At 45.6% G+C, this 21,595-nt stretch overlaps 1 protein-coding gene across 2 annotated transcripts in view; it reads right to left on the bottom strand.

Annotated features, from left to right (window-relative positions):
- The window catches only part of tymp (thymidine phosphorylase), a 91,047-nt gene that overhangs the window by 60,943 nt on the left and 8,509 nt on the right, over window positions 1-21,595 (bottom strand). For both annotated transcript variants that reach the window (XM_072562771.1, XM_072562775.1), the window contains exon 2: window positions 13,854-13,964. The gene's annotated coding sequence lies outside the window, so the exon portion shown is untranslated. The remainder of the gene's footprint in view (window positions 1-13,853; window positions 13,965-21,595) is intronic.

Raw genomic sequence — 21,595 nt, forward strand, 5'->3', positions numbered from 1 at the left:
AGCAACACATTTTCAGCTTAGCTTGAAACATCAACTCTCCTGCTCCTCAGGTGCTGCCTGACTGACTGTGCTTTTCCAGCACCACACGTTTTGACCCTTAACTTGCCTGTCTTACCTACAATACTCCTAGCATCAAAGTAGAGGTCATCCTACCACAACTTACTCCCTTGAAACTCAACATGACTGAACTCCCTCTGCCTTGGCTCCTGTCCTCTATTATATACTATATTATGCCTGTTGCACTAACGCTCTGTGACCTTCCCTGAGCCAGAGTGGTTTGAACTGCACCCAAATGCATTAGCAGACCCACCCGCAAGGTTTTAATTCAAGTTCCGGTTTCATTGCAGACCGTCCAACTTGTGCTTCTCACTCCGTGCGATCATGGCCGATCAATCCCTTAGCTTCACATTTGTGCTTCTTACCAAAGTGCACAAATCTCAATTTAAAATATTTCAATTGTCTCCCAATATCTACAGGCCTTTGAAAGCAGAGTTCTAGATTTCCATAACACTTTAGGTGCAGATATTTCCTGTTTTCACTCGAACATGGCTATTAATTTTAAGTTTCACCCCTTTGCTCTGGATTTATCCACCAGAGAAAATCGTTTCACCATATTTAGCCTCATGACTCCATTTACTATTTTAAACTAAAAGTCAGCTAAAGCCTCCTATTAATCATCAAAATAAGAGATCAGAGACATTTCTTGGTCTTTGTCTACTCTAATACTAACTGACAGAGCCCCTAGAGGTGACATCACAGTGGTATGGAGTGGAGAGATGACGACATTGGACTCCTCAGTGATGACTCAAGCCCCATGCAGTGGCAAGGCATCAGGTCAAATATGAACACGCAAACCTCTTGCTCATTACTACCTACATCCTCTCTCAACTGATGAATCAGTATTCCATGTTAAACACTACTTGGAAGAAGGGCTGAGGTTGGCAAGAGCACAGATGTATTCTGGGTACGGAACTTGAAGTCTCATCACTGCGAGTAGCTCAGTAGCACTGCTACTGAATAAACTGCCTGAGTCCTGAAGAACATACCACACAGAGTTAAAAATCACACAACACCAGATTATAGTCCATCAGGTTTAATTGGAAGCACACTTGCTTTCGGAGCACTGCTCCTTCATCAGGTTGATGAAGGAATGTGCTTCCAATTAAACCTGTTGGACTATAACCTTGATTTGGAGATGCCAGTGTTGGACTGGGGTGTACAAAGTTAAAAATCACACAACACCAGGTTATAGTCCAACAGGTTTAATTGGAAGCACACTAGCTTTCGGAGCGATGCTCCTTCAGTGCTTCCAATTAAACCTGTTGGACTATAACCTGGTGTTGTGTGATTTTTAACTTTGTCCACCCCAGTCCAACACCGGCATCTCCAAATCATGAATGCTACACAGACACAGCTTACAGTAGCGGGTAAAAGAATTAACACCAGGGAAAAATCTAATTATCCTTCATCCTACCTACTACAGATACATTTGCCCATGACAGTATTTCTAGACTCCTGCATAATCCTGTTGAAGCAACCATCTATTGTAACACTGAGGACTGCCTTCTCATGGATTGTGACCCATGGCCACCACGCTAAATGGGATAGATTCAGAACAGATGCAGCATCTCAAAACGGGCTATCCATGAGGAATTATTAGCACACAGGCTAACAGAATGAAAGATTGCCGCACGCTGTGTGAGGGATTAATGCAAATTAGAGCTGATGGGTGTTGGAGTTGGGTACGAACGGAGATGTAAGAGGGAGTGATTTGGGGGAAAGGCAGTGACTCTGGTTTGGAATGATATCTCAAGGGGCAGTCTGAGACATGGTGTGATGGATCAAAAGGTTTGTGGGCACATCCTAAGAGGGTGCTGAAATCAATACCCATTCAGCGTCTGCAGCTTCCGGACTGTTTTAAAGTCCGGAACCAACCAAACCAACCCTGGAAAAATGACAAAAAAATCAGCAGAAATAATTATGGGCCCAGTACAAGCAGAGACAGAAGAAGCTAAAAATGGAATAAAAAAATGGCTGAGAAACTTGTCTGTATCTTACTTTTTTGGCTCAGTATGAGTTGCGTCAAGTATTCTAAAGGGTTTCTTGCTGCATGTCCTGGTGAGATTTCTCACTGTAACTTACCATACTTATCATTAACTACTATCCCATCCTTACATCAGTCCTCCCATCTGACCGCATGCAGTTCCTGAAATAATGAGCTATTCACTGGATATCTGCCCCTTGCTTCTGGTCCAGTCTGTGAACTGGGTACCTGTCACACAGTTGTACAGCATGGAAACAAATCCTACTGTCCAACTAGTCCACACCGACCATGTTCCCAAACTAAACTACTCCCACTTGCCTGCATTTGCCCTGTATCCCTCCAAACATTGCTAATTCTGGGAGTGTTGTGACGGCGAATGCTGTGTCCTCTGTTTGTGGAGACATGGCTCACTCCTGCTATCCCTTGCAGGCTGAGAGCTTCTCCATAAACCTCATGGACTGCACAGCAGCCTCAGGTAAACCAAAAGGCAGGAACATCTGCCTCCTCATCACCACCTTCTGGTGCTCAGACATGGGGAGCCTGGTGAGTTAGTGCTCCCCGGACATTAGATTATCTCCCAGCGAAATGCCACCCCTACTCCCTGCCACACGGGTTCACCTCTGCCATCCTGACAACAGTCGACATGCCACCCCCCGTGGAGATGAAGGATGCTCTGGATGAAACTGACCCTGCTACAAATGCTCTGGGAGACGAAATTCCCTGAGGCTTTATCTATCATGACTGGTGACCTCAAGAGGATGCTACCAAAATACCGCCGACACATCTGCTGCCCCACCAGGGGACCAACCATCCCTGACCACTATTACACAACCATCAAAGATGCATCGTACCCCATCCACATTTGGGAAAATCAGATCACAATGCTGTGTTCCTCCTCCCATCTTAGAAGTTGAATCAGGAGGACACAGTCGAGAAAGTAGTTCAATGCTGGTCTGTGGCAGTCGAAGAGCTTATTTGGGACTGCTTGGATTTGGTGCACAGCACCATATTCAGCAGCCAACCTAGATAAGTAGGCCACCATGTCATGCACTTCATCAGTAAATGTGTAAATGAAACCATGCCAAAGAAATCAATCCATGTGTTCCCCAATCGGAAACTGAAATTCATTGCCTACTGAAGATTAGGCCTGATGCATTCAGGTTGGACGACCTGGACTTATACAGGAGATCCAGATCCGACCTCTGCAAGGCCATTAGTGATGCCATGAGGCAATACCGGATTAAGTTAGAGACCCAAACTAACCACACGGACACCCACCACCTGTGTCAAAGCCTACATGACATGATGGGCTACAAAAGGAAGCCAAACAGATTAGCGGTCAAAAATACATCCCTCCCTGATGTACTCAAGGCATTTTATGCTGGGTTCGCACAGAAGGTCAGTGAAATGGTGTCTCCTGCCCAGTCAGCCCATGATGCACCTGTTCCTTCAGTCTCCGCTGCTATGTCAGGTTGACCTTGACAGTGAACCTGAGGAAAGTGAAGGCCCAGATGGAGTCCCTGGCCGTGCACTCAGACCCTGCGCGGACCACCTGGCGGGAGTATTCGCTGACATTTCTGACCTGTCCTTGCTAAGACCTGAAGTTCTCACCTACGTTAAGAAGACCACCTTCATCCCAGTACCAAAGAAAACACATGCAACGTGCCTCAATGACTACCGCCCAGTGGCTGTGACCTTCATAATTATGAAGTGCTTCGAGAGGTTGGTCACAGCCAACTGCAGCCTCCCAGCCTGGCTCAATCCTCTGCAGTTTGCCCACTGGCGTAACAGGTCCACAGTAGATGCCATCACCCTATCCCTACACTTATCCTTGGAACATTTGGATAACAAGGACACCTATGTCAGGCTCCTAATCGTTGACTACAGCCCTGCACTCAACACCATAATCCCTACCAGACTAATCTCTAAACTCTGAAACCTCGGTCTCTGCTCTACCCTCTGCAACTGGATCCTCAGCCTCCTGACCCACAGATCGCAATCAGTGAAAATAGGCAACAGAACCACCTCCACAATACTCCTCAACACTAACAGCCCACAAGGATGTGTCCTCAGCCCCCTACTGTTCTCCCTGTATACATGTGATTTTGCAGCCAAATCTCATACGACTGCCATCTGCAAGTTTGTTGACGACCCCACTGTTGGAGGCCCGATATCAAACAATGATGAGTCAGAACACAGGAAGGATATAAAGTGCTTGGTATCATGGGTGCAATGGTAACCATCTCTCTCTCAATGTTGGTAAAAAAAACGTTCTGATCATTGACTTCTGGAAGCATGTCCCTATCTACATCAACGGAGCTGAGCTGGAGATGGTCAAGAGCGTCAAGTTCCTAGGAGCGATGATCATCAGCGATCTGGCCTGGACCTCCGATGAGATGCGATGGTCAAGATGGCACAGCAATGCTGCTTTTGCCTCAGGCAGCTCAAGAAATTCAGCCTGTCCAAAAGGACCCTCAGCAACTTTTAGAGATGCACTATAGAAAGCATTCTACCTGGGTGCATAATGGCCTGGTCCAGCAACTGCTCTGCCCAGGACTGTAAGAAACTGCAGAAAGTTGTGTGTACAGCCTAGGCTAGTACAGAGGGGAACTTCCCATCCATGGACTGCATCCACATTTCACATTGCTGCAGGAAGGCTGCTATGAATGACCCCTCCTGGCCCAGTAATGCTGTCTTCCAATCTCTTCCGTCAACACACACACACAAACAATTTCTTCCCTGCTGTTATTACACTGTGGAATGGACCTCTTTTATTTCAAACCTAATGCTGACCTTGGTTTTATGCATGTCCTTCTGCAACCATAACCTGGTATGCCTTGCTCTGTCGAAGCACCTTATGATCTGTATGTCCTTGTTTATCATGATCTGCCTGTACCACTCACAAAACACAACTTTTCACTATAGTTAGGTACATGTGACAAAAATAAATCAAATCAAAAATCTTATTCATATTCTTATCCAAATGTCTTTTAAATGCTGCAACACTGCCTGCACTTCCTCTTGAAGCTCATTCTACACACTAACCAATTTCTGTTTAAAATAATTGACCCTCACGTCCTTTCTAAAACTTTCTCCTCTCATCTTAAAGATATGCCCCCTAGTTTTGAACTCCCCTACCTTATGGAAATGGCCTTTGCTATTCACCTTATCTCTGCACCTCATGATTTTATAAACCTCGGTAAGGTCTCCCCTCAACCTCCTATGGTCTAGTAATAATAGTCCCAGCCTATTTTTAGAACTCCATCTCTCCATTCCAGGCAACTTCCTGGTAAATCTTCTCTGAACCCTCTCCAATTCAATCATATCCTTCCTGTAGCGGGGCAACCATACAATACTCCAAAAATGGCCTCACCAACATCCTGTACATCCTTAACACAATGTCCCAACTCCTGTACTGAGAAGTCTGAGCAAGGAGGGCACGCATGCTAAATGCCTTTTTAACCACCCTGACTATACATGAAACAAATTTCAAAGAATTATGTACCTGAACCCCTAGGCCTCTCTGATTTACAACACACCCAGAGACCTACCATTAGTTGTATATGTCCTGCTCTTGTTTGTTTTACCAAAATGCAATACCTTACATTCATCCAAATTGAACTCCATTTGCCACTCCTCAGCCCATTGACCCAATTAATCATGTGATCTCTTTGCAATATTATGCCCCCCATTCTGATGTAACCCACAAACTTGCTAACCGTTTGTCCTATATTCTCATCCAAATCATTTGTAGAAGTGACAAACACAAATGGCCGCAGTCCCGATCCCTGTGGCACAGGCCTCCAGTCTGATACACAACCCTCCACCAGCCCCCTCTGTCTCCCACCAGCAGCCTTTCATTGCTAAATGCTGGTGTTCCAAGCAATGCAGCTCTGTGCTTCCTAAGCGTCCTGCAATCAGAGAGGTGCCCAGACGATCAAGGGGTTGATAATGTTGGATGTCCATGCCCATGGACGGTGGGGGGGGGGGGGGGGGGGGGGGAGCCGCACGTGGTTACTGGCCATGGGTTGTGCCCAGAGATGCCGTTTGGTGCTGACTCCCATGGATGTTCCTGGCAGCTTAGTGACAATTTGAAGGCACCGTGTACTTGCTCTGACAGTCCGCCCAACTGCTGCTCTCTCTCTCTGGGCTCCATCTCCACTTATGGGTAAATTCTTCTCCCTACCTTATCTTGAACACATATACCAACCCTTTCCCAGCTACAACCAGTTCTGAGGAAGGGTGACCGGACCCCAAAGGTGATCTGTGATTTCTCTCCACAGATGCTGCCAGACCTGCGGAGCTTTTCCAGCAGTTTCTGATGTTGGAATCATCAGGGCGATTTCAGCCAGAGCAAGGACATTGAGTACATGGTGGGTGGGGGGGAACTGAAGCTCCTCGCAATTCCCCCGGGAGCCGAGCCGAAACCATACCTTTTTCATTGTTAGCTAAGAAATTGATCAGGTTTGGTCATCAATCCTTTACACAGGGGTTGCTGGGAGACGGTGCTGACAATAGCCATTTCTCCCCCCACCCCCGGGGCGACCACCATTGATCTCTGAGAGCCGGAGGCAAGAGACGCGGGAGTTCACATCTTTGACCAGGACAAAATGTGGGTATAGAAACCGCTGCCTCTCAGTGGGCACCTTCCCAGGACAGAGGCGGAACCCGTTTCCGGGTAATAAGCATCCCACCCCCTCTTCCAGTGGAGTGCGAGCTCCCTGTGTAAGTGGAGATGGTGAAGGAGCTCTACCACAAAGGATGCTCCGGCTCTTCCACCGTCCTGTCACACTTCCGCATTCTCGGATTGCTCACACTCCTGAGTATTACTTGATGTTGTTACTTGTAGAGAGGGCCAGGCAATAAGCCACTCTGTCCTCCTGTGCAAGGGGCTGAGTTGGGGTTGAGGATAGTATCAGATTTCATCCTATCTGGACCCAGGGTTCTCTCCAAACGGGGGAACCCACCGCTGCACATATTAATGCACCTCATATCCATCCTCCTATTATTTCCAGTGAACGCTTGTGCTGAGCTAGGACAGACCGTATGGCTGTTCGCTCAAGTGCTGACCAAGGCTCAGTCCTGAGCCTTATTTCCTCACCTTCCCAACAGGGTTAGATGATGAAAACCTTTCAATAAAACAAAGAGCTGTGGATGCTGGAGATCTGAAACGGAGGCAGAAATTGCTAGAGAAACTCAACAGGGCTGGCAGCACCTGTGGAGAGAAAGCAGGGTTAACCGGTGACCCTTCCTCAGAGCATTTGTCAGCACATGCACCTCAGATCCCAGAGTGGAGCTGGGAATACTCATAAGGTAGACAGGCAGGAGGCTGGAAGAACACAGGCAGCATCAGGATGTGGAGAAGTCAGCGTTTCAGCTGTAACCCTTCTTCAGGACTGGGGCTGGGTGTAAGGGGAGCTGCAGATAAAGGGGGCAGGGCAGGGCGGGACAAAATGCTGGAGGGCTGAGGAGGTCACGGCATTGTAGCAGCGAGAAAGGGACTCAGACTGCACATCTGAGGGTACCCGTAAGGGGCTCGGATTAATGCCCGAATTGGAAAGCATCACTAAACATTTTCATAATTATTTCCGAGTGTGAGCTCAATGCTAATCCCTGTGCCCTGTTTTCAAATTCATGCAGTTAGATAGATCCATTCGCCTAGCATGCCAGCTGACCCTTGGGTTGGAACATGGAGGCCTCACAGGCCGAGATTGGCGGTTGCAGCTATGTACAACAGTCCAGGTCCCAAATACATGTTGAGAGGACAAACAGGTCAGTAATGTGTGTGTTACTGCGAGGTTATTGTGACTGGGACAAAAGCTCAGACCGTGACAAATGACTTTCTTCTGCCCAATCAGAAGGTCATTTCACAATGATTGTATGATGTACAGAAACTCCTCTGCTGTATTCATATTCAGACACTCCACTTCCTACCCCCTCCAGGCTCTGTATAGAATCAGAGAAGGGGAGTTCTCTCCTCAGACCTCACTCCATGGGCTAGAATTATTCAGGCAGCTGCACAAAGACCTGAGAGTCCCAAGGAGTAAACATGATTCCAATGTGTCTGTGTATTCCATGTGGGTTCCTGTTCCACCAGATACATCACATGCCACCCTTGAATGTTTAACCAATCTGACCAACGAGAATCTGATAATTCACAGAGTAACATTCAAACTGAGCGAAGATCTGGAAACAAAGAGACATGGCCTGGGGAATTTGTTCAGGGGCCAAAAGAGATACTGTTTCTCCAAGAGAGATAGCAGCTTGTTTGGTGAGAAATGCAAAGCTGTATCAATGTGCCTCCGGAGAGAGCCCCTGGTGACACAGACTTCCCAGAGCACAGATGAAGCGAACACAGAAACTGCTGGAGAAACGTAGCTGGTCTGGCGACATCTGTGGATAGTGACACAGAGTTAATGTTTCAAGTCTGATATAACTTCTTCGGAACTGAAGGATATACATTCAGAATATTTATAAAGATATACTTTTGACAGAGGTGGAGAGTCCAGTGCAAAAGACAAAGGGGTTATTAATGGTGGAGAAAGAGATGTAAAGTGGATGGACATTAAGGTGTGAAAGAGACAGAATGGGTCTTTATTACTAAGGAGGAGAAAGTGAGGACTGCAGATGCTGGAGATCAGAGCTGAAAATGTGTTGCTGGAAAAGCGCAGCAGGTCAGGCAGCATCCAAGGAACAGGAGAATCGATGATTCGGGCATAAGCCCTTCCTCATTCCTGAAGAAGGGCTTATGCCCGAAACGTCGATACTCCTGTTCCTTGGATGCTGCCTGACCTGCTGCGCTTTTTCCAGCAACACATTTTCAGCTCTTTATTACTAAGAGCACAGTAAACAAGACACACATGAGAGATGGTCATTGGGTGGGTGTGGTGATGTGTGGAGAAGGTAAGACAAATGGAATGTAATGCAATTCGTTTCTGAAGTTCTGGGGTTCAGTATTGTGACCTCGAGGCTGTGAAGTGCCCAAGTGGAAAAATCCCTTCACCGTTTCCTTGCCTCTGTCCAAAGTATAAAAAGTAGACATTCTCCAATATCTTTCAATTCTGAAGAAGAGTGATTACAGACTTGAAAATTAAAATATTTCTCTAACATTTCAATGACTCAATGACTGAAACCCAAGACACACCTATCAAATGAAGCAGTGATTTACCTGCACTTCATTCTCTCTCGTCTACAGTATTCGCTGCTCACAATGTGGTCTCCTCCAAACGAGAGTCCAAATGCAGACTGAGTGTCGGCTTTGCAGGCCACCCGTGTTCTGCCTGCAAAAATCATGCTGAGTTTTCAATTGCCTGCCATTTCAACACACCATTGCATTTCCTGTCCAATATCTGTCTCTTGCTTGCTAAGAGTACTCCAGCGAAGCCCAGAGTAAGCTGGAAGAACAACACCGTGTTTTCTGCTTGGGAATCCTGCAGCCTTCTGGATTCAACATCGAGTTCAATGCTTTTAGGGTCTGAGTACCTTCTCCCATGTCCTAACTCCAAAACCCAAGTACCAGGCCTTGCCAGCACATGAGCACACAAACAAACCTATATCAGCCACTAATGGTCCCCATCAGCAGCTTTTCATTGTCCCAGGCTGACCTTTACCCATTCCTTTGTCCGTCCAACAGTTGTTCTCTCTCTCTGGGCTCCATCTCCAGCTCTCATTTACTCCTTCCCCCTTCCCTCACCCTTTCTCTAACATTTATATCAATCTATTCCTAGCCACAATCAATTCTGGAGATGGGTCATTGGACCCGAAACATTAACTCTGATTTCTCTTCACAGACGCTGTCAGACCCGCTAAGATTTTCCAGCATTTTCTGTGTTGGTTTCAGATTTCCAGCATCTGTAGCATTTTGCTTATATTAGAACACAAAGATATCTCCTCACAGAAACCTATTTTCTTCACACTTTTGACAATTATTCTGATAAATACGACTTCGAGCAGCTGACTTCAATGACCATCGGCGAGACTGTCAAATATCTAGTTTAATTTAGTTCACATAATTTAATCATTATGGTAAACGCAAAATTTCTGAGCAACTATGACCCTCTGTTAATGAATGAAGAGTTCAATTGCTTCATAAACAATTGGTAAATTCAACGTCATACATCATCTCCAGTTGGCTATTGACAGTCAAACTGAAATACTGATGCTGGTAAAGAAATTATACAAATCCAGCACAGATGTCTTGGTATGCCCCGATGGTGGGCGATGTTCCACTATTTGTTGCAGTTCCAGAAGGCCAACCCCAAATCACTAAGCTTCTGGATAAAGAGGGATGAAATGGCCCTCTAGGTTCTCAGTAACTCCTCCAAACTCCGTGTTCTGGAATCCATAGAATCCCTACAGTGTGGAAACAGGCCCTTCGGCCCAGCAAATCCATACCAATCCTCCAAAGACTATCCCGCCCGACCCATTCCCCCATTTACTCATTAACTCCTAACGAATGCACCCAATCCACACATCCCTGAACACTCTGGCAATTTAGCATGGTCAATTCACCTAACCTGGATTGTGAGGAAACCAGAGCACCCCAAGGAAACCCATACAGACATGGGGAGAATTAACAAACTCCATGCATACAGTCGCCTGAGGCTGGAATCGAACCTGGGTCCTTGCGCTGTGCGGCAGCAGTGCTAACCACTTCCGAGTCCATGTGTGGATATGGCTGGAGAAACCAGAAACAAATGCTTAGACAAAATGCCCTGGCTCCCCTTCTTTGATCACCTGTCCCCTCACAACATGGTTAATTTTGTTCTCCCATGTGGAACCCCGTCTCCTTAATCCAAATGAATTTATGTATTTAAATGAGCCGATTTAAACAGGCTTTCTTGAGATAACAAGGAACAAGCTTATTAGGTATTACTTAAAAACGAGAGAATTCATAATCAAAAACCGATTCCAGCTGGTTAGGAAAAGAGATCTGTGGCTTAGCCTTTGAATTATTCATGACAAGTGGAGGGTTGAACATTGTTTCAGTGGATGTTTACCAATACCCTTGATGTGGACAGTTGGAGTCAGTTCTGTAGGTCTCTGTCCAGGTAGCACTTAAATGACCAACTTTGGAAAACACAAATTGGAATTACAAGTTATAATGTCCACAGTACTTCAGCTTTCTGACCTCTGACCGTGTCAGTATTCAAGTCAGTCCTTGAGTGGAGAAACATACCTTCTGAAGGAATGGAAAGTAGTCGAATACAAAACCACCCATACCAAAACTAAGCTTCCAATTGCAAAAAGAAAGTGGAAGTTGTACTGAATTGGAAGCTGTAATAGACATGAGAAATAAAATCAAAATAAAATAGCAGAAAGCCTAAATCTCAGTTCAACAAGATTATCCAACTATTGCCAGCGTTATTGGAAAGTGTGATGAATCCCTCTTTATGGAAGCATTTTTTTTGTTGTGCTGTAAAGCAATGTTCTGTGAAAATGGCAGAATTGTAACTTTCAGAGGTATAGAGTTGCAAGAATAGTTAGGTGACAGCATTGTTCTGAAGTGGAATCTATTGGAATGCTTGTAACAGGACATTCAGGATGGTTCTGATTCAGCAAAAGGTAATTGTAGCAATGCAGATAGTGAGAGGAAGAGACAGACACAATCAGACTATATTTCAGGATGGCAGTGATTAGAAGTACTGGGGAGAAAGTTGGATTGAGGAGAAAGTGAGGACTGCAGATGCTGGAGATCAGAGTCGTGAGTGTGGTGCTGGAAAAGCACAGCAGGTCAGGCAGCATCCAAGGAACAGGAGAATTGACGTTTCGGGCATGAGCCCTTCTTGAGGAGCCCAGAGCAGTTGGATGATCAGCCATTATTATATTGAGTGGTGGAGCATCTAAAGGTCGGAGCTGAGATTCACAAAAAGTCATGCAGAGCTGAGAATGTGGGAAGTCATTTGCTTTGTGCTGGGGGATGCCCAAAGACCTCAGAAGAAGTTTGTGAGCCTTAATCCTTCAGTACTGCTGTGAGACTGGTGTGCTGAAAAGCCATAATCACAACTTTCTTGATGCAACCGAGCAAGCTTAAAACTTGGGGAAGCCTCAGGAGTTTGCTGAAGCTAGCTGGCAGTGAGAAGCTGGCGTTGTGTCTCTGAATACATACGGCGGTGCCATTTCAGAATCATGGGGAGGGTAGGTCTAAGAAAATCAGGGGTGGGGTGGACCAGATGGATTGCCTCTTGACAGGGAACTTCAAGGTTAAATCAACAAAAACTGAAGAATTATGATCCTTGTGAAGTTTAATGAGTTGGTGTCCTGAGGGAAACCAATATAAATTCCATGGGATCTGTCTGATCACATTTGCAAACTGCTGTGCACTGTGGGATGTTTGATCACAGTACAGTTAACTACATGTAAACCTGGGTGTTCACTGTAAGGTCTACATTTATTATAGATCTTTTCACTGTTCTAACTTGTATAATAGAGTCTCGCTTTTTATTCAGGATGGTGAAATCTTGTAAGCTTATTCTTTTAGCGCATTCCCAGGAGTGCACCTTTTGTCTCCTTTAAAGATAATGGCTACTGTTCCCCAGCTAGATCATATCGTAATGTGGTCATCTCATCCAGGATCATATCAGAGAGTTGGTACTTATGGATTGGGGTCATAACAAGGTTCAGTCAGGATACAAACCTTCAATTCTCTCAAAGATTCAGACCAAGTGACAACTTGGTATCTGAGTCATGATGTTGTCATCTCGATTGTATCTAGTGGAAATGAACAACCAGTTATCACTATCACAAGCTCATCCTTACAATAGAAATTTCAGGTGGTTGACAATGAAGGTTGAACTCAGCATCTATGCAAACTATAAATCAACCCAGAAGCCAGCAACAGCTTAAAAATGGAAATGGAAGAAAAACAGGTATAGCAACAACCACAAATGACATGGGAACAACATGTCCAATTGTACAAGTTTGGAGTGGCACAGTGACTCAGTGGTTAGCACTGCTGCCTCACAGCGCCAGGGAACTGAGTTCAGTTCCAGCCTCGGGCGACTGTCTGTCTGGAGTTTGCATATTCTCCCCATGTCTGCACAGGTTTCCTCTGACAGTTCAAAGATGTGCAGGTTAGGGTGGATTGATCATGCTGTATTGCCCATAGTGTTCAGGGATATGTAGGTTAGGTGCATTAGTCAGGGGAAATATAAAATAATAGGGTAGGGGGATGGGTCTGGGTGGGTTACTCTTCAGAGGGTCGATGTGGACTTGTTGGGCCGAAGGGCCTGTTTTCCACACTGTAGGGCTTCTATGATTCTATTCTATAAATTCCTAATACAGCTGTGTGAACAGGTTGTTCCTGTTAAATGATCTCAGTTGTCCTTCCTCTTCCCAGCAGCACTGGGAATTTCTTCAACTCTTAACGGTATAAATTCCGACCAGCGTTAGGAATGTCATTGTAACAGAATCAACATATCACATGACCAAAGTCAATGACAATTCCACTATAGCAGGCTGTTCTATTGTTAAGATCAGTTGTTCTTTGCAACCAACCAAACCCAGTGTAGGAGGGTTGGACCCTGGAAGATCAGATGGCAATTGGAATGTCACTGCTTGCATATTCAGTTTCTCTGGGCTAGAGGGATGCAAAACCACCAGCTATTGCTGCACGATGAGACTGAAGTTTCAAGATCATGCAACGCGGTCTCAAAGCTCCTGACATTTCTCATTGGCCCTTTCTCCAGGTTTCTGGGATCATGATGTCACAACGAACAGAGCACCTGCTTATTCCATGGCCAAGCGGCACCCAGGACTGAAGGATAGCGGTACACCTGCACCAAGAACACTGCCAGAAAAGATGACTCACCATGGGAAGGAGAGTGTTCCCGCTTGGACAATGGCTCACCGACACAAGGACTACGACCCTGGTAGAACCCCAGGACCAGGTCAGTGCTGAATGGCCAAGGACTGTGCAATACTGAAATAAAGAGAAAAAGGGGAATTAGCAAATTAACTAACTTTTGTGTATCGCTAATCTAGTTCACATCCCCAGCTTTGTTTGCCCTACATATGCTTCAAGGCTGTAAACAACTGAAATTACACTCCAAAGCATTTCTCACCCTCCCTCCCCTTCAAGATGCTCCTTAAAACATACCTCTTTGACTAATCCTGTCCTTACATCTGTTTATAAGGTCCGGCCTCAAGTTCGGTTTGATAATAATTCCTATGAAACACTTGTGGATAAATCATCATGTTAAAGGTGCTAGATAAATGCAAATTGTTCAATTTTGTTGTTGGATGCTTGTGATTTTGAAAGTTATGTAATGGTGGCTGCTTTGGGTTGTCTGTTAATTAATTGTCATGAGTCAAACTTCCATGTGTTTTAGCTATTGCAGTTTCTAGCTGTCTTCCCTCAGATATTCCAGCCATTGTCCTTAACACGAGCATTTAAGGTATACTGCCTCAGTGTAATGAAGAAGTCCAATATTGAATGTAATGTCTTTCAGCTAAAATGTGGAACTCATGATTGCTTCTGCATGCTCATACAGGAATGCTAAAGATCGAATGAAAATATCCAAAGAAAACAGAACGTTTGACAAAAATGTGATCACTTCTCCCACTGCTGCTTGTGTGATCTTTCTTTGCACAAAGTGATAGTTCCATTTGCTTGAGAATCTGCATAGCTTTCCTTTCTATCCGATTGGTATGAGTAAATGTTTCATGAATTATAAGGTGTTCTCACTGAAAGACAGAGGCGTATTCCTAAAAATCACAACTTTATGTGAAGCATGGTTATGTGAAGCTAAAACCAGTGTTTGTTTTCTGAGGACACGTTCAGCCTGGTAAAGCTATTGTGAAAACTGAAATACGGTGTTAGATAGGTCACTGCGCCTCTTGTGTTTTATACACGTGCATTTGTAGCTGAAATAATTTGCAAAACAAAACAATTAAAGACTGCTGATGAAGGGTCACTCGATCTGAAACATTAACTCGGATTTCTCTCCCAAGATGCTGCCAGACTTAGAGTCATAGAGTCATAGAGATGTACAGCATGGAAACAGACCCTTCAGTCCAACCCGTCCATGCTGACCAGATATCCCAACCCAATCTAGTCCCACCTGCCAGCACCCGGCCCATATCCCTCCAAACCCTTCCTATTCATATACCCATCCAAATGCCTCTTAAATGTTGCAATTGTACCAGCCTCCACCACATCCTCTGGCAGCTCATTCCATACACGTACCACCCTCTGCGAGATGGGCAATAAATGCTGGCTTTGCTCGCAATGCGCTCATCCCAAAAAGGAACAAAACTAAGAATAATTAAAAATAAAAGCAGACCAGATTACCGTATGGCATGGGTCAGTGGAAAATGCCCCATTTGAGGATCATGGACAAGAGGAGGCATCAATGAGATTTTGGTTACTTCCTCAAAAAACTCAATCAAGTTTGTGAGATACAATGTCCCACACACCAAGCCATGTTGGTAATGCCTAATCTGCCTTTGTCTCTCCAAATATATGTAAATCCTGTCTCTCAGAATCCCCTCTCACAACTTACCCACCGCTGATGTCAGGCACACCAGTCTATAGTTCCCTGGCTTTACCTTGCAGCCTTTTTTGAATAAAGGCACATTAGTCAACCTCCAGTCTTCTACCATCTCACCCGTGGCTCTAGATGATACACATCTCCGCCAGGGGCCGTGAAATTTCTTTCTTAGCTTCACACAATATCCTGGGATACACTTGATCAGGTCCCAGGGATTTATCTACCTTTTTTGGGGCAGGGTTTTGCAGCAGGAGCAGGAGTAGGAGTAGTGAGAGTGAGGACCAAGGGGCTGCTGGGAAGGTAAATTAATCCGTTAATAAACTACCTGGTGAATAGGCTGACTGCATACTGTGTAGGTGCAGACATGGGACTGCTGAGTAAGTACGGTAATATATTTGGGCGGTTGCTTTACCTGAAACACTACTTAGGATGTGTCGCCCCGCCCCATCCTCCTTCTCTAACAAAAACAAAGTTCCATTGCACCAATTCGGTAAGATTACTAGTTTTTTTCAATAGTCTCTTTGGGAATTGAGAACAGTGGGAATGGACAGTCAGGCAGGTGAATGCGTCTCCTGTAGAATGTGGGAGGTAAGGGTCACCATTAGTGGTGAAAATGTGTTGCTGGAAAAGCGCAGCAGGTCAGGCAGCATCCAAGGAACAGGAGAATCGACGTTTCGGGCATCAGCCCTTCTTCAGGATTCTCCTGTTCCTCGGATGCTGCCTGACCTGCTGCGCTTTTCCAGCAACACATTTTCAGCTCTGATCTCCAGCACCTGCAGTCCTCACTTTCTCCTCACCATTAGTGGCCCAACTGACTTCATCTGTGGGAAGTGCACCCAACTCCAGCTCCTTGGAAACCGTGGTAGGGAACGGAAACTGGAGCTGGAACTGGATGAACTTCAGATGATTCGGGAGGCAGAGGCGGTAATTGAGAGGAGTTACAGGGAGGTAGTCTCACTTCAGGTAGAGGAAAAAGGCAGATGGCTTACAGTCAGGGGATGGGAAGGGAGCAGGCAGACAGTGCAGGGATCCCCTGTGGCCATTCCCCACAGTAATAAGTATGCAGTCTTGGATACTTTTGGGGGATGGGGAGGGAGCGGAGTGACCAACTGGGGAAAGCTATAGGGTCTGACATGAGCCTGGCTCTGTGGCTCAGAAGGGAAGGGGGGAGAATGGAAAAGCGCTAGTGGGAGGAGACTCAATAGTTAGAGGAATGGACAGAAGGTTCTGTCATCGTGAACGGTTCTCCCGGAAGGTATGTTGCCTCCCAGGTGCCAGAGTCAGGATTGTCACTGATCGAGTCTACAAGATTCTGAAGGGGGAGGGTGAGCAGCTAGAAGCCATGGTGCACACCAATGACATAGCTAGGAAAGGGGATGAGGATCTAAAAAAATGATTTCAGGGAGTTAGGTTGGAAGCTAAAAAGCAGGACAGGCAAAGTAATAATCTCAGGACTACTACTGGTGCCACATGCTAGTGAGGAGAAGAACAGGAAGTGAGCGCAGCTAAACACATGGTCACAGGGCTGGTGTAGGAGGGAGGGCTTCAGATACGTCGATGATTGGGTACCTTCTAGAGAAGGTGGGGCCTTTGCATGAAGGATGGGTGCACTTAAACTGCAGGAGCACTAATGTCGTGGGCAGGAGATTTGCTGGAATACTTCAGAAAGGTTTAAACTACTTTGGCAGGGGGATGGGAAACAGAGCTACAGATCAGAGGAGAGGGTAGTTGGTGAACAGGCAGAAATAGAATGCAGAGAGTCTGTCAGGAAGGATACACAGTTGATAAGGCAAAGGGATCGGCTGATGTGTGTCTGTTTCAATGGAAGGAGTGTCAGGAATAAGAGTGATGAATTTAGAGCATGGATCAGTACTTGGAACTACGATGTTGTGGCCATAATGGAGACATGGATTTCACAGGGGCAGGAATGGTTGCTGGATGTTCCAGGGTTTAGATCTGTTAAAAAGAACAGGGAGGGGCTAAAAGAGGAGGGGGAGTAGCATTGTTAATTAGAGAGTGCATCACAGCTGCAGAAAAGAAGGTTGTTGAGGAGAGTTTGTCTACTGGGGGGTCAGTATGGGTGGAAGTAAGTAACAGGCAAGGATCAGTCACTTTATTGGGTGTTTTCTGTAGACCCTCCAATAGCAGCAGAGAGATGGAAGAACATATTGGACAGGGGCAGATGTAACAGAGTTGTTGTTATGGGTGATTTCAACTTCCCCAATATTGATTGGAATCTCAGTGCAGATGGTCTAGATGGAGCCAATTTTATCAAGTGTGTCCAGGAGGGATTCCTGACTCAATATGTATATAGGCTGACTAGGCGGGAGGCCATATTGGATTTGGTGCTAGGCAATGAGCAAGGCCAGGTGTCACATCTCTCGGTGGGAGAGCATTTCAGTGACGAGACCACAGTTACCTCACCTTTACCATAGCCATGGAGAGGGATAGGAGCAGACAATATGGGAAGGTATTTAACTGGGGGAGGGGAAATCATACTGCTCTTAAACAGGAGCTGTGAAGTATAAATTGGGAACAATTATTCTATGGGAAATGCACATCAGAAATGTGGAGCCTGTTTAAGGGCCACTTGTTACAAGTGTTGGATAACTTTGACCCACTGAGACAGGCAAGGAATAGTAAGGTGAAGGAGACTTGGATGACAAGAGCAGAGGAGCTTTTCGTCAGAAGGAAGCTTACTTAAGGTTGAGGAAGCTGAAAATGTGTTGCTGGAAAAGCGCAGCAGGTCAGGCAGCATCCAAGGAACAGGAGAATTGACGTTTCGGGCATCAGCCCTTTTCCAGCAACACATTTTCAGCTCTGATCTCCAGCATCTGCAGTCCTCACTTTCTCCTTAAGGTTGAGGAAGCAAAGATCTGGCACAGCTTTAGAGGATTACAGGGTAGCGAGAAAAGAACTCAAAGATGGACTGAGGAGAGCTAGGAGGGGACACGAAAAAGCCTTGGCAAGAAGGATTAAGGAAAACCCAAAAATGTTCTACACGTATGTGAGGAATAAGAGAATGATCAAAGAGAGGGTAGGGGCGATCAGGGATAGTGGAAGGAACTTGTGCTTGGAGTCTGAAGAGGTAGGGGAAGTCCTAAATGAGTTTTTTGCTTCAAGTATTCACTAGAGAGAGGGACCTTGTTGATAGTGAGATCTCGGTGGACCAGATTAATAGGCTTGAACAGATTGATATTAAGGAAGTGGATGTGCTGGAAATTCTGGGAAGCTTCAAGATAGATAAGTCCCCATGGCCGGACCAAATATATCCAAGGTTACTACGGGAAGCAAGGAATGAGATTGCTGCACCTCTGGCGATGATCTTTGCATCCTCACTCTCCATGGGAGTAGTATCAGCTGATTGGAGGGAAGTGAATGTTGTTCCTTTGTTCAAAAAAGGGAATAGGGAAATCCCTGGGAATTACAGACCTGCCAGCCTTAAGTCTGTTGTAAACAAGGTACTGGGAAGGATTCTGAGAGATAGGATTTATGACTATTTGGAAAAACAGTTTGATTAAAGATAGTCAGCATGGCTTGGCGAGGGACAGATCACGCCTCACAGACCTTACTGAATTCTTTGAGGATGTGATGAGACAAGTTGACAAAGATTGAGCAGTGGGTGTGGTGTATATGGATCTCAGTCAGGCATTTGATAAGGTTCCCCATGGTAGGCTCATTCAGAAAGTTAGGAGGTATGCGATACAGGGACATTGGGCTGTCTGGATACAGAATTGGCTGGCCGAAAGAAGACAGCGAGTGGTAATGGATGGAAAGTACGCCACCTGGAGGTCGGTGACAGTGGTGTCCCACAGGGATCTGTTCTTGAGCCTCTGCTCTTTTTAATTTTTATAAATGACTTGGATGAAGAAGTGGAAGGGTGGGTTAGTCAGTTTGCTGATCACACAAAGGTCAGTGGTGTTGTAGATAGTGGGGAGGGCTATTGCAGGCGACAGCAGGACATTGACAAGATGCAGAACTGGGCTGAGAAGTGGCAGATGGAGTTGAATTTGAATAAACGTGAAGTGATTTATTTTGGAATGTTGAGTTTAAATGCTGAATACAGGGTTAAAGACAGGAAGCTTGGCATTGTGCAGGAACAGCGGGATCTTGGTGTCCATGTACATAAATCCCTCAACATTGCCACCCAAGTTGATAGGGTTGTTAAGAAGGTATTTTAGCTTTCATTAACAGGGGGATTGAGTTTAAGAGCTGTGAGGTTTTGCTGGAGTTCTATAAAATCCTGATTAGACCACATTTGGAATATTGTGTCCAGTTCTGGTTGTCTCATTATAGGAAGGCTTTAAAGAGGGCACAGAGGAGATTTACCAGGACGCTCCCTGGATTGGAGGGCATGTCTTATGAAGAGGGGTTGAGTGAGGTAGGGCTTTTCACACTGAAGAGAACTGACTTGATCGAGGTGTACAAGGTAATGAGAGACATAGATAGAGTAGATCATCAGAGACTTCTCCCTAGGGCAGAAATAGCTGTCATGAGGGGTCATAATTTTAAGGTGATTGGAGGAAGGTATAGGGGAGATGTCAGAGGTAGGTATTTTGCAAAGAGAGTGGTGGGTGTGTGGAATGCACTGTCGGCAGTGGGAGTAGAGTCAGAGACATGAGGGGCATTTAAACAACTGCTGGACAAGCACAGGGACGGCAGTAAATTGAGGGGTGTGTAGGTGATGCTGATCTTAGGTTAAGATAAAAGCTCGGCACAACATCGTGGGTGGAAGGGCCTGTACTGTACTAGTCTATGTTCTAGGTTTGTACATATTAACACCTTCAGCATATCCTCTACAGTTATATGAACATTATTTGAGATATCACTATTTATTTATTTATTAAGTTCCTTAGCATCAATGTCTTTCTCCACATTAGATGCTGACTCAAAATATTTATTTCGTACCTCACCTATTTCCTCTGGTTCCACACATAGGTAGCTTCATTGATTTTTAAGGGGTCCTATTCTTTCCCTAGACGCTCCTTTGCCCTTAATTCACTTGTCGAATCTCTTTGGATTCTCCTTAATCTTATCTTAATCTTATCTATCTCGTCTCCTTTTTGCCCTCCTGACTTCCCTCTTAAGGGTACTGCTGATGCTCGTATACTCCGCAAGGGATTCACTTGATCCCAACTGCCAGTACCTGACCTTTGCCGCCTCTTTTCCTTGTCTGGAGCCTCACTACCTCTCGCCATCTCGTGTTCTCTACTCCAGCCAGCCTTACCCTTCACACTAACAGGAACACACTGTCTCTGAACTCTCATTATTTCACTTTTGAAAGCCTCCCACTTGCCAAACATCTCTTTCCCTGTGAACAGTCTCCCTCACAGCAGGTGGCACGGTGTCACAGTGGTTAGCACTGCTGCCTCACAGCGCCAGGGACCTGGGTTCAATTCCCAGCTCAGGCGACTGTCTGTGTGGAGTTTGCACGTTCTCCCCTTGGGTTTGCTCCGGTTTCCTCCCACAGTCCAAAGATGTGCAGGTCAGGCGAATTGGCCATCCTAAATTGCCCATAGAGTAGGTAAGGGGTATGGGTGGGTTGCGCTTTGGTGTGGACTTGTTGGGCCAAAGGGCCTGTTTCCACACTGTAAGTAATCTAATCTCACCCCAATCAACTTTTGAAACCTCAGTGTAATACTGTCAAAATTGCCTTTGCCCCAATTTGCAACTTTAATTTTCATACAAGGCTTATCTTTTCCATAACTAGTTTCAAACTAATCGAAGTTTAGTCATTGCTCCAAAAGTGCTAGCTCTGTTTATTCGAAATATCAATGTTTTAATCTCAAAAAACTAAGTATAACATTAACTTTGCAGTTATATGTTAGAAGAAAATAATTCAACTTGCAGAACATCAGAAACATTTCTTTGACATGCTGCAAATTTAGTTTTCACACGTTCCACACAACCACTGACCCCCAGAATTGTAACCACTTCCAGCCCACCAACCCAAGGTGTGCAGCTCACCCTCCCCAGATATCGGCTACCTCCTAGCAACTCATTCCCCACCTCAGTCTGCAGCTCCTCCCTCAACTCCCAGGTGTGTAGCCCTCCCCCCAAC

Source organism: Chiloscyllium punctatum, chromosome 44 (genome assembly GCF_047496795.1).
Source record: "Chiloscyllium punctatum isolate Juve2018m chromosome 44, sChiPun1.3, whole genome shotgun sequence".
Lineage (NCBI taxonomy): Eukaryota > Metazoa > Chordata > Chondrichthyes > Orectolobiformes > Hemiscylliidae > Chiloscyllium > Chiloscyllium punctatum.